The sequence below is a fragment of the Triticum urartu genome, chromosome 2 (genome assembly GCF_003073215.2).
Source record: "Triticum urartu cultivar G1812 chromosome 2, Tu2.1, whole genome shotgun sequence".
Lineage (NCBI taxonomy): Eukaryota > Viridiplantae > Streptophyta > Magnoliopsida > Poales > Poaceae > Triticum > Triticum urartu.
The window spans coordinates 548,937,122-548,950,209 of NC_053023.1; positions in this window are offsets into that span (position 1 = coordinate 548,937,122).

Consider the following 13,088-nt stretch of genomic DNA (forward strand, 5'->3'; position numbering starts at 1 on the left):
TTATCGCGAGGAGGGCAGTCGATGGGAGGATTGTGTTCACATACACGTTAATGGGCCAGCCCAATGCTGTGATGTGATGATGTCAAAGGTGGGCGAAAGATAGGAGTGGTGGGATGAGGTGGAGTGAGGCGAGACTACCAACTAAGGCATTAGTAGTATAGATTACTGAGAGTTGGTATAACATACATAATCCTTATGGAAAATGTTAGGCTGAATCTTTGAGTAAGTGAATCTATCTTGTAAACTCCATTGTAGACCATGCATACACATTATTCTCCAGAAGAACTGGTGCGGATTATTTGAAGGAGCTTGATATCCCATAGACCACAGTCCTCGTGTAGTCTTGCATTGAAAGATAAAGGTATGTGTTCCAGTTAGCTTGGAATGAAATAGATAATTAAATAGAAAAGAGAAGAACTGAAATGAGGTAGAACTTCCAGTAGTGTCACATTTCATTACTCAGACTAACCAAAAGTTTCAGAACTGAGTTCTTGGAGCTCTTTGTCTTTGAGGTCATCATTCTTTATAATCTAAAACGTGAACATTTGATTGGTAAAGAACATTACGTATTAAATATGACATGTTATAGCAAGCCTAATATCAGGACCACCTCTCATGGGCACAATCAACTCCCTAAAGCCTCTTTTTTTATCATATGCATAATGCACATCACTTACCGAGGAAGATTTTAGCCTTGAAAGTGCGTTATATCGACTAGAGGGGGGGGTGAATAGGCGATTTTTATGAAAGTCTTCAAAACTTGGGAGTTATGAAGACAAACAGTGAAGATTATGCCTATTACTATGCAGCGGAAGTTAGATTACACTAGGCCAGCCATGGTCATGTATTCAATAGAGTGAAAGCACAGTGACAAACAGCTTCAGTGTAATAAGGATCAAGTAGGAAGAAGTTATGAAGCCAAACAGATCATGCATTCACGTTGTGAAGACAAATGATAAAGCAAGCATGCAATGACTTCACAATGAGTAACAGCAAGAGAAGGAAGTGAAGATGAAACCAGTGACTCGTTGAAGACAATGATATGTTGGACCAGTTCCAGTTGCTGTGACAACTGTACGTCTGGTTGGAGCGGCTAGGTATTTAAACCTTAGGACACACAGTCCCGGACACCCAGTCCTGAACACACAGTTCAGGACACCAAGTCCTCACCGTAATCTCCTTGAGCTAAGGTCACTTAGTCCTCGCCCAATCACTCTGGTAAGTCTTCAAGGTAGACTCCCAAACCTTCACAGACTTCGTTCACTGGCAATCCACAATGTCTCTTGGATGCTCTGAACGCGACGCCTAACCGTCTGGAGGATTCACAGTCCTCAAGTGTAATAAGTCTTCAGATCACACAGATAAGAAGACTAAGTGATGCCCAATTTACTCTGGCTCTGGGTAGTTAGGGCTTTTCTCCTCACTAGGAATTTTCTCTCAAAGGCTTCGAGGTGGGTTGCTCTCAAACGACAAAAGCCGTGCACTGAAATCTGAGCAGCCAACCGTTTATGGTTGTGGGGATGGGCTATTTATAGCCACTTGGCAACCCGACCTGATTTGTCCGAAATGACCCTGGGTCACTAAGGAACTGACACGTGTCTCAACGGTCAGATTTCGAACTCTCATGGCAACTTTACTTGGGCTACAAGCAAAGCTGACTTGTCCGGCTCTGGACAAGATTTGCTCTCATTGTCTTCACTCAAAGACATAGGTTTTTGATTTTGATTTAGGCATCACTTAAGTCATTCTGACTTGTTCTCCTGGACCCCACTTAACAGTACGGTGGTTCCTATGACTCAACAAAAATAAAAAGAACTACGAAAGATCTAAGTCTTCGAGTTCCATAGGCTTCATAACGTGTCTTCTGTTGTCATAGTCTTCAATGTGAATATCTTCATATACCACCTTTGACTTCAATGTCTTCATTCATTTTTAGGGGTCATCTCTGGTAGTAAACCGAATCAATGAGGGACTTCTACCTGTGTTTTCCTGCAATTCTCACAAACACATTAGTCCCTCAACTAGGTTTGTCGTCAATACTCCAAAACCAACTAGGGGTGGCACTAGATGCACTTACAATCTCCCCCTTTTTGGTGATTGATGACAAACTAGTTGAAGTTTTCAACGGGGAATATAAAGTGTGAGGTCTGTAAAGGAATTGTCATCATAAGTTGCAAGTGCTCCCCCTGAAGATGTGCATATAAGTAAATTTGCTTTTGGAATGCAAATGCACATGGCAGGTTGTACTTGTGGAGATCAGCTTCAGCTTATGATGACAATCTACTATGCATGTGAAAGTATATGAAGATAATAACATGCATAATGGAAAATGGACGTCTGCAGAATGAGATGAGTGCGGAATTTATAGTCGCACATGCAGAATTTATCTTCGCAAAAGGAGTGGTAAAACAAGTAGCAGACGACCATCGAGTTTTCGTGTTTACAACTCAAAAGAACCAAATGAAGCAAAACCAAGAGTTGCAAACACGAAGCAAGTATAACAAAACAAGGCACCCGCCCATATTGACCCGCTTGAAGACTATAAACATCATATGCTTCTCCCCCTTTTGTCAGGAATGACCAAAAAGGTTTGAAGACATAGAGTTTTCTACGCGTTCCCAGGCGCAGCAGGGTCGGTGGAGTTGTTTGGCGGTGCTGAGCTTTGAGGTGCTGAAGCGGGTGGTGGTAAAGTAGCATCATCATCTTCATCAATGATCCTCGCAGCGACGATGGCAGCAGATGAGGAATACTCAGGGTCTTCAAGTGACGGTGTGTTGCGCATCACAGCCCTCCTAGGAGGTGTGGTGTCAAATTTGAAGCGCTCTGTGAAGCCATCCTCTGCAAGTTCAGCTTCAGTGCAGATCATTGAGAGCCCTTTCCACGTACGACGGCAAGTCTCATGCGTAACGAAGGCATTCTTGGTGGCCAGGTTTCAAAGACGATTGACATCCACCAAGAGGCTCTTCATCTGACGTTTCAGCCAGTCGTGATGCCTATCTTGCTTTTGGTGAAGGGCCACAAGAAGCTCTCGGTCAGTGAGGACACGAGCACGCTTCTTGGGTCTTGGAGCGTTTGTGCTATTTGTGGCTTCAGTTGATGCTGGTGCACGTGTAGTGCCAGCCATAGGATAGACCCTGGACATGGCTTCAACACCTTCAACATTCTGCGTGAAGCTCTGGTGTTCGGCATTCTGAAGACTTATTGGTTGCTTGGCAGGCTCAGGGTATATTGCTTCAGCAGAGATATCCACATCTGGTAGGAAGATGCGATGGTTTCGAGCTGAGGGCTGATACGAAATTGTAGAGTGCAGTTTGATCAGCCTCATCACCCAAGGGGCATAGATTTTTAGACCAAATGAGTCCGAGCCTGACGCAGCAAGTTGTCGTATGAAAAGATCCTGTGCATTGAAGCATTTGCCATGCATGATATAGAATATGAGAGTCTTCATTGCACCCTCAATCTTGGCATGTGGAGAGTGTCCCTTAATGGGCCAGAGAGTCCGCCGGATAATATGATATATGGTCCTGGGCAGGTACTCTAGGTCTTCAACGAAGAACTCAGTTGGATAGGGTGCATCTTGAGGCAATGGCTTCATCATTGAGAGCATCTGACTCATATTGGGTTCAGGTCTCTGAAATATGCTCTTAATAGCTTCAGAATGAAGTTGACACCCTTCCTCGAAGAATTCGCCTGGAGTGGGCAGGCCAGTGAGCTCAATGATATTGAATGCATTGGCTTCATGATGGACATTTCCGGTCATCCACTCCAGGATCCAAGTCTTAGGATCTCTGTTGTAGCCTTTGATGTGGAGAGTGGCATAAAACTGAAGCAGAAGCTCTTCGTTCCAGTGCTCTTCATCAGTTACAAACGGCAGCAGACCTACTTGCCTGAAGCAGTCCAAAGCTTCCTCAAGACATGGCAGACCAGCAATAGTTTCAACCTCAAGGCGCTTGTGAGGGAAGATGCGACCTTGGTTGTATAAGATGCAAGAATAATAGCTGCGCTGTGAATAGCTCCAGAACCTATCTGATACAATCCTTTCCCTTGAATAGGGGTTCTTGGAGCTATCGAAAAATGTGTTGTCTGCCTTGAAGCTGTTTACATCAAAGGAGCCAGGTGCTGATGCAGGACCTGGGAACCTTGGAAGCCTTGGGACTGGCTTCTGGACATGAGGCCTGTGCTCTATGTGATAGTCAAATTGTGGACCTGCAGCAGACTCAGGAACTGAAGTGTCTGGCTCAGTGGCTTCGCTGTCCGCTGAGGCATTTGGTGGGGCGGGCTCCACATTGGCTTCAGTGTTAGTAGTTTGAGGGACATCTTCAGGCACGTTCTCTTGGGGAACTGCATCTTGATGGAGCGAGGAAGTGGGTTCTGGAGGTGCTTCTTCATTGTCTTCGGCTGATGCAGCCGGAATTTCTGCAGACTGGACTTGAGGCCGTGGACCTTTGCGAAGCCTACGGAACGCAGACGGCGCTTGTGGTGTCGGAGTGGGCTGGGCCTCAATGTCTTCTTCCTCCTGAGGGCGATCCGCCCATGACTCATCTTGTGCCATTGGCGTCAGAGGACGACCAATGCTGATGGGTTCACTTGTTTCAAGCTGAGGAAGGGCTGCATCACCTTGCACATTGTCCTGATGACCAATGTCTTCAGCAGCTAGTGGGTCGGCTGCTGGAATATCTTCAGCGTCAGGTTCCTCTGTGGGAGCAGGCTCATGAACTGTTAGTCTTCTTTCTGCATTGGGGTGAATGACAGAAAGGGGTTCAACCATCAAGGGCTCTGTGGGAGCAGCCCTAGATTTCTTAGTCTTGCGCTTCTGTTTACTGGGGGCAGAAGGAGAGGCTTCAGAGCTCTTCCTTTTTCTGGCTTCAGCTTCTGCAGCTCTTGTCTTCTTTAGCTCAGAAGCTGTTGACCGGCTCTTTGGCTTCGAGCCAGTCGTGGCGGTTGGGAAGACAATGGAAGTGGCTGCTTGTCTTGATGCCTCTGGTTCACTCACAGCAGGCTGCTTCTTCTTCTTTGCGGCCATTTTGGGGTCGATGCCTGGACGCCCAAGTGCCTTGCGCTTTTCAGCCTCGTTGTAGGCTTGAACACATTTGTCAGCCAATGACTTCATCCTTTCACGCGAGCCTTGAGCTTCAGCACGCTTCTTCAGAAAGTTTTCTTTGAGATCATGCAGCATGATTTTGAAGCTTCTCACTTCCTGCACGCTGAGACTGGCCATGTGCTTCTTGAACTGAGCTTTTTCGTGATCAATTTTCTGCTTCAGCTCAACAATGCGCTGAGCAATGGCCAGTTCTGAAGCAATTGCGCCTTGGAAGGTGACGCTAAGTCCAATAGGCAGCTGCAGATCATTGAAGCTTATGTCTGGTGTGTCAAACCATTCATCGATGAAGCTGTGGATGATGGCGACATCAAAGAGAGGCAGATTGTTGAAGATTTCCGCTTCCTCCTTGCTTTTGATGAGCTGTTCTAGTGCGTCATCGCCCAGATCTTCATCGCTTGATAGATCAATGGCTTCACTGCGCAGAATGGCAGCAGCAGTGAGCTCTTTGCCTGTGTGTTGCTGGGGATCCTTATCCTTCAGGGGCTTGGAGATGCGGGATACATCTTCAGACTGCACACTGACTTCAGGAGGTGCAGTTTTCAATGGCTTCGCCCTTGAGATTTTTGAGGCAGGGGCCGGCTTCGAAGCTTTTGGTTTCTTTGTCTGCTTTGGCTTCGGCACAGCAGGAGCTTCATCAGACTCAGAATCAGCTGGAGGGTCATTCACAGCAGTCCCTTGGACCAAGATGTGGGTGATCAGGCCCTCAAGATTGGCAAACGGACCGATGATATTGGGTTCCGCGTTGCGTGTGCCATCTGCCCTTGGTGAGGAGGGACCAGGGTTGAAGTCAAGCCCGAATTTCTTCTTGTTTAGCTTCGCTGACTGTTGGGCAAACTGAAAGTTGCGCTTGAAGAGATTGTCTTCACGACACCAGAGAAGTGACGACGGATGTGCATCATCAGGCTGTGGTCCTCTCACCATGCATGGATAGAAGCCTTGAGCAATGGCTTCGTCTCTGGACCTGGGTACGAGATTTTTGTATAATACGTCTCCCCATGGTCTCTTGATGGCGCACTTTTCGGCATACTCCTGAGTGACGAAGCGGTATTGAAACCATTGCTCTGCCCAATATCTTCGAATCCATTGGATTTGTGTCTTGCGCTGACCATAGCTTTCTTCAGGATCAGTTTTGTACATCTCTGCCAATTCATCAGGCAGATCTTTGGACGTTCCACCACGTCTCTGTCTGCCTCCCTTCCTTGCTGCTGTTTCCGAAGCCATGAATCTTAACTTGGAAGGCTTCAAGATGTTCAAAGTCTTCAAAGGCTTCCTTTTGCTTGACCAACAAGAACTGGCTTCAGGAGAGTTGATGTGATGCTGCAAGTACTCTGCAAATGAATGCAGACTATGAGAACCAAAGGATTCTCCCACGGACATGTACCTGTGACAGCATTAAGGTGCGAGGGAAGGGGAAGAGGTCATATGCATTCTCAGAAGATTTTGAAGATAAATCGGTTTAGAAGACATTGACCTCATTGTGCAAAGACATTCACTTATAGATAAGAAGTTGGTTCCAGATTTGTACGAACCCATAGATCAGTACAAGTGAGGAATCTAACTACTTTATGAAGCACAAGTGAATATACTAGGCATGTTATGAGATGCAGCGAGAGATCTAACTGGTGTGAAGAGAAACTTCTTATGGTTGAAAGTGACAGAACCAAGAGATCAAAAGAGGCTGTAAAAAGAAGTTTTATTTACCACACTGGAACTGCTAGACGGAAGGAGGTTGATGCCGAGCAGTTCAGTCCTCCGTGCCCTAACTTGGCGACGGAAAACACCTACGGCGACGGCGGAGAGGACGATGTCCGCGGTCGGCGTGAGGACGGCGTTGGAGAGGTTGCGGCAGCGAAGCGCTTCGTCTCCGGCGTCGTCGAGTGCTTGCGGTGGCGCTAGGGTTCGTGCGAGGATGGAAGAAGGAGATAATGACTGCGGTAAGTGTGAATTTATAGGCTTAGAGGCGGCACTGTGCTATTACGCAGGTGCCCCTGGCGGTTCGCATTTGAGGCACGCGTGGCCAGTTAGCGGAAGTTTGGGGTTTGTTCCACGTCCCACGCACGCCTAAATTGTCGGGCGGTCGTTCCTACTTCTCCGGATCTTATGTGGAGGAATGAGCATTAAAAACGGACTTTTATGGTTGTCTCTATGTCTTCAGCTGACAAGGACACAGTGAAGACATTCGACAGTTTCAACAGAATGCATATGACTTGGAGAGATAGAGTTTGAGATAGAAAGCATAGAGAGGTTAGGGTCCGATCACATTCACTTAGTTCAAAAGATTCAACCAAGAAGACATAGCTATAAGTGAATGCTGTAGAGGACAGAACACTAGAGCATATATATATAATCATCGTAGTGAAGATAATCATGAAGATATGTTAAGTTCGAAGCCAAACCAGTGTGAAGATATTGCAAGGTAACGCCATGTGTTAAACACTTCAAAATGGAACGTTTTGTGGTGGCGTTACCCACCGTATAGGAAGTATTAGACCCAGACACGGCGCACAATTATCGTGGCGCTCCGAAGTCAAATTCCACATTAATGTATTCACACTTAGAATGTATGTCTTCATTGATTGAAGATATACTTTACTTTGTGTGTTGCACATCTAAGTCATCAATATGCATAAGTGTTAGGATGTGTGCCTGATCACAGGACATTTGAGGATTCCAAGATATTTAGCTCACACCGTAACTTGCAAAACCTCTTCTCATCCAAGGGCTTGGTGAAGATATCTGCCAATTGCTCTTCAGTGTTGACGTGTATGATAACAATGTCTTCCTTCACAACATGATCTCTGAGAAAGTGATGACGAATTTCAATGTGCTTTGTCTTCGAGTGCTGAACTGGGTTGTTGGCAATCTTGATGGCGCTTTCGTTGTCGCAGTAAAGTGGCACTTGCTTCAGATGAATGCCATAATCCTTGAGTGTTTGCTTCATCCACAGAAGCTGAGCGCAGCAAGATCCAGCAGCAATGTATTCAGATTCAGCAGTGGAGAGAGATACACAGTTCTGCTTCTTTGAAGACCAACATACAAGTGATCGTCCCAGAAAGTGACATGTGCCTGATGTAGACTTGCGATCAACTTTGTCACCAGCATAATCAGCATCCGAAAATCCAACCAAATCAAACTCTGAGCCCTTTGGATACCATAATCCTAGAGTTGGGGTGTGAGCCAAATATCGAAGAATTTCGCTTCACAGCTAAGTGATGCGACTCCTTTGGTGCGCTTGAAATCGAGCACACATGCAAACACTAAGCATGATATCTGGCCTAGATGCACATAAATAAAGCAAAGACCAATCATGGAGCGGTATACCTTTTGATCGAACTCTTTACCATTGTCGTCAGGACCTAGATGATGTTTGGCTGGCATTGGTGTTGTGAAGCCTTTGCAGTCTTGCATACCGTACTTCTTCAAGCAATCTTTGAGATACTTCTCTTGAGATATGAAGATGCCATTGCGCTTGTTGTCGTATTTGAAGACCAAGAAGAACTTCAGCTCCCCCATCATCGGACATCTGATATTGCTCTTGCATCATATATCCAAACTCTTCACTATACTTCTGATTGGTGCAGCCGAAGATAATGTCATCCACATATATTTGGCACACAAACAGTTCACCATCGTATGTCTTCGTGAAAAGAGTGGGATCCAGGGAACCAGGTATGAAGCCTTTGCTCTTCAGAAAGTACTTGAGTGTATCATACCAGGCCCTAGGGGCTTGTTTGAGGCCATACAGTGCCTTGTTGAGCTTGTATACCATATCAGGATGTTTTGGATTTTCAAAGCCAGGTGGTTGTGCAACATACACTTCTTCTTCAATCTTGCCATTGAGAAAGGCACTTTTCACATCCATTTGATATAGAAGTATGTTGTGATGATTTGCATAGGCCAGCAGTATGCGTATGGCTTCAAGCCTAGCCACAGGAGCAAATGTTTCATCGAAGTCAATGCCCTCCACTTGAGTATATCCTTGAGCAACGAGACGAGCTTTGTTTCTGACAACTTGACCATGCTCATCTTGCTTGTTGCGGTATATCCATTTGGTGCCTATTATGTTGTGCTTCCGTGGATCAGGACGCTTAACCAGTTCCCATACATTATTCAGCTCAAACTGTTGAAGCTCTTCTTGCATAGCTTGAATCCATTCAGGTTCCATGAAGGCTTCTTCAACTTTCTTGGGTTCTGATATTGAGACGAATGCGAAATGCCCACAGAAGTTTGCTAGCTGAGTTGCCCTTGAACGAGTGAGTGGACCAGGTGCATTGATGCTGTCAAGTATTCTGTCAATCTGTACTTCATTTGCAACACGAGGATGTATAGGGCGAAGACTTTGCTCTTGCTGATCTGCGTTGTTGTTTGGAGGAATGTCTTCATGCTGAGCATTGTCTTCATGTTGATCAGGTGCTGAGATGATGAGTTCTTCTTCAGGATGAGCTTCAGAAGGCATAATCTCTCCAGTTCCCATAAGCTTGATTGATTCACTAGCTGGGACTTCATCTAGCACATTTGGCAGTTGCTCTCTTTGTGAACCATTTGTTTCATCAAACCGTACATCCACTGTTTCGACCACTTTGTGATGGAAGAGATTGAAGACTCTGTAGGAGTGTGAATCCTTTCCATATCCAAGCATGAAGCCCTCATGTGCTTTTGGTGCAAACTTTGAGGTGTGGTGTGGGTCCTTGATCCAGCATTTTGCGCCAAATACTCTGAAGTAACTGACATTTGGCTTCTTGCCAGTTAGGAGTTCATAAGATGTCTTGTTCAGAAGCTTGTGAAGATAAACACGATTGATTGTATGGCATGCAGTATCAATGGCTTCAGTCCAGAATTTTCTTGGAGTCTTGTATTCATCTAGCATTGTTCTGGCCATCTCAATGAGTGTTCTGTTCTTGCGTTCGACGATGCCATTCTGCTGTGGCGTGTATGGAGCTGAGAATTCATGTGTGATGCCCAAGGTATCCAGATATGTATCAAGGCCAGTGTTCTTGAATTCAGTGCCATTGTCACTTCTGATGTGCTTTATCTTGGCGCCAAAATTGTTCATAGCTCGATTTGCGAAGCGTCTGAAGACATCCTGCACTTCAGTCTTGTAAAGGATTATGTGCACCCAAGTATATCTAGAGTAATCATCAACAATGACGAAGCCATAGAGGCAAGCAGTAGTAGTAAAAGTTGAGTAGTGAGTGGGACCGAAAAGATCCATGTGGAGCAGTTCGAAGGGTTGTGTAGTAGTCATGATTGTCTTCGAAGGATGTTTTGCCCTTGTCATCTTCCCTGCTTCACAGGCACCGCATAAATGATCTTTCTTGAACTTGACGCCCTCGATGCCTATGACGTGCTTTTTCTTCGCAAGGGTGTGGAGGTTCCTCATGCCAGCATGCCCAAGCCTTCGATGCCAAAGCCAGCATTCTGAAGCTTTTGCAAGAAGACATACTGCAAGTTGTGGTCCTGCTGAGAAATCTACCACGTACAAATCACCTTTCCGATACCCTTCAAACACTAGAGATTTGTCAGATTCCATTAGCACCAGGCAACAATATTTTCCAAACATTACAATCATATTCAAATCGCAAAGCATTGAGATAGACATTAAGTTGAAGCCAAGGGATTCAACAAGCATGACTTTATCCATGTGTTGATCCTTTGAGATTGCAACTCTACCTAGACCTAATACCTTACTTTTACCAGTGTCAGCAAATGTGATGTGGCTCTTGTCGGATGGACGTAATGTTGAGTCCATAAGAAGGCTTCTTCTGCCAGTCATGTGATTTGTACACCCACTGTCAATAATCCATTCTGAAGATTTTGAAGTCGCTGGTGTCGTACCCTACAGTACAGTTAGGGGGATAGGCTTCACGAAGAGAATTGTGAAGCATAAACATTTGACGAACCAGTGGGTTATGAAAACTTAAATCCAGATTAGGACTAATAGGGAGAGTAGCATGCGATTCAGGAATGAAGTACATATTGATCCCATTCAGGCATTTTATCTTGCGCCCTACAAGATTTTTAAGGTCCCCAGCAATAGCATCAGAAGATTTTGTTTTTCTGCTGGAGACCTTTCCCTGCAAAAGAGAGTTAAGCTTTCTTAACCACCCACATCTTCAAGGGTGGCTTAGAAGCAATAAGTCTAAGTGCAGCATCTGAGAATTTTGGCTTTGAAGCCTTAGCAAACAGTCTAGCAGGTGGACAATAATACTCATAGGAATAAGCAGAATAATTTTTGGTCACATGAACACGGTTCGATGAACCGCTCTCATACTCATGTGCCTGAGTATGGTTTCCCTGCAAAACATTTGTGTTAGTGTGACTCAGGTGAGTCCTCTGTTTGTATGAAGCCATTGGACCGTATGAAGCCTTTGGTCTGAGATTTGTCTTCTTCAAGTGAGGTGTCATGAAGACATTCACAGGAAGATTTTCCAGACACTTTTTGGAAACCCAGATCTTCTTCATAGGCGGTCCATTCCTGCAGTTAGTACCAATGTACCTGGCAAACACTTCACCATTCTGATTCTTAAACAGTTTATAGTTTGCATCAAAGGATTCATCAATGATAATGGGATTAGCACAAGTGAAGCCAGATAAGTTGGATGGATCTGATGAAAGTTCCTTTGCAGCAACCCATGTGGTTTTGGGGTACTGCTCAGGTTTCCAGTAAGAGCCATCTGCATTGATTTTCCTCACAAATCCAACACCCTCTTTCCTAGGGTTTCGATTCAGGATCTGCTTCTTGAGGACATCACATAGTGTCTGATGTCCTTTAAGACTTTTGTACATCCCTGTTTCAAGCAATGTCTTCAACATAGCATTCTCATCAGCAATAGCAGTGGTATCCTCAGCAGAGGGGTTAGTTACCATGTCAACAGTTGAAGATATTGCAACAGCAGTAGAAGTGGAACATTCAGCAACAGAATTAGCATTATCACGCTCAATGCATTTAAGACATGGTGGTTCAAATCCTTCCTGAGCGGGACTGATCTGTTCGGAGCGAAGTGACTTGTTTTCCTTTTGAAGATCTTCATGAGCCACCCTCAATTTCTCAAGTTCTTGCTTCCTTTGAAGATAATCATAGGAAAGCTTTTCATGAGTTGTTGAGAGAGTATCATGACGATCTTCAAGTTCCTAATACTTAACATGAAGGTTTTTTATGTCTTCAATTAAGGATTCAGATCGAGTCATTTCAGCACCCAACAGATCATCGCTTCTGTCTAACAGTTTTTGAATATGTTCCATAGCTTTCTGTTGTTCAGTTGCAATTTTAGCAAGTGTTTTGTAGCTAGGTTTTGAATCACATTCAGAGTCATCGTCACTAGATGTTTCATAGCGAGTAGTGCATGTGTTTACCTTGGCACCGCGTGCCATGAAGCAGTAGGTAGGAGTGGAGTCGTTCTTGTCATTTGCGTTGGTGTCGGTGATGCAGTCATTGTCTTCAGTGTTGAAGATGGACTTGGCGACGTATGCTGTAGCCAGACTCGCAATGCCAGAATCAGACTCCTCCTCAGACTCCACCTCTGCCTCCTCAGATGCGGATTCCTCCTCTGAATCCATCTCCTTTCCAACAAACGCACGTGCCTTGCCAGATGAGCTCTTCTTGTGTGATGAAGACTTTGATGAAGACTTGGAAGAAGACTTTGAGTATTTCTTCTTCTTCTTGTCGTCAGAATCATATTCTGTGCTCTTCTTCTTCCTTCTGTTCTCATTGTCCCACTGTGGACACTCAGAGATGAAGTGTCCAGTTTTCTTGCACTTGTGACATGTTTTCTTCTTGTAGTCATGAGCAGAAGCTTCATCATTCCTTGAGCTTGATCGTGAAGATTTTCTGAAGCCTTTCTTCTTGGTGAATTTTTGGAACTTCTTCACTAGCATTGCAAGTTCTCTTCCAATGTCTTCAGGATCATCAGAACTGCAGTCAGATTCTTCTTCAGATGAGGAGACAGCTTTTGCCTTCAAGGCGCGAGTTCGCCCATAGTTTGGGCTG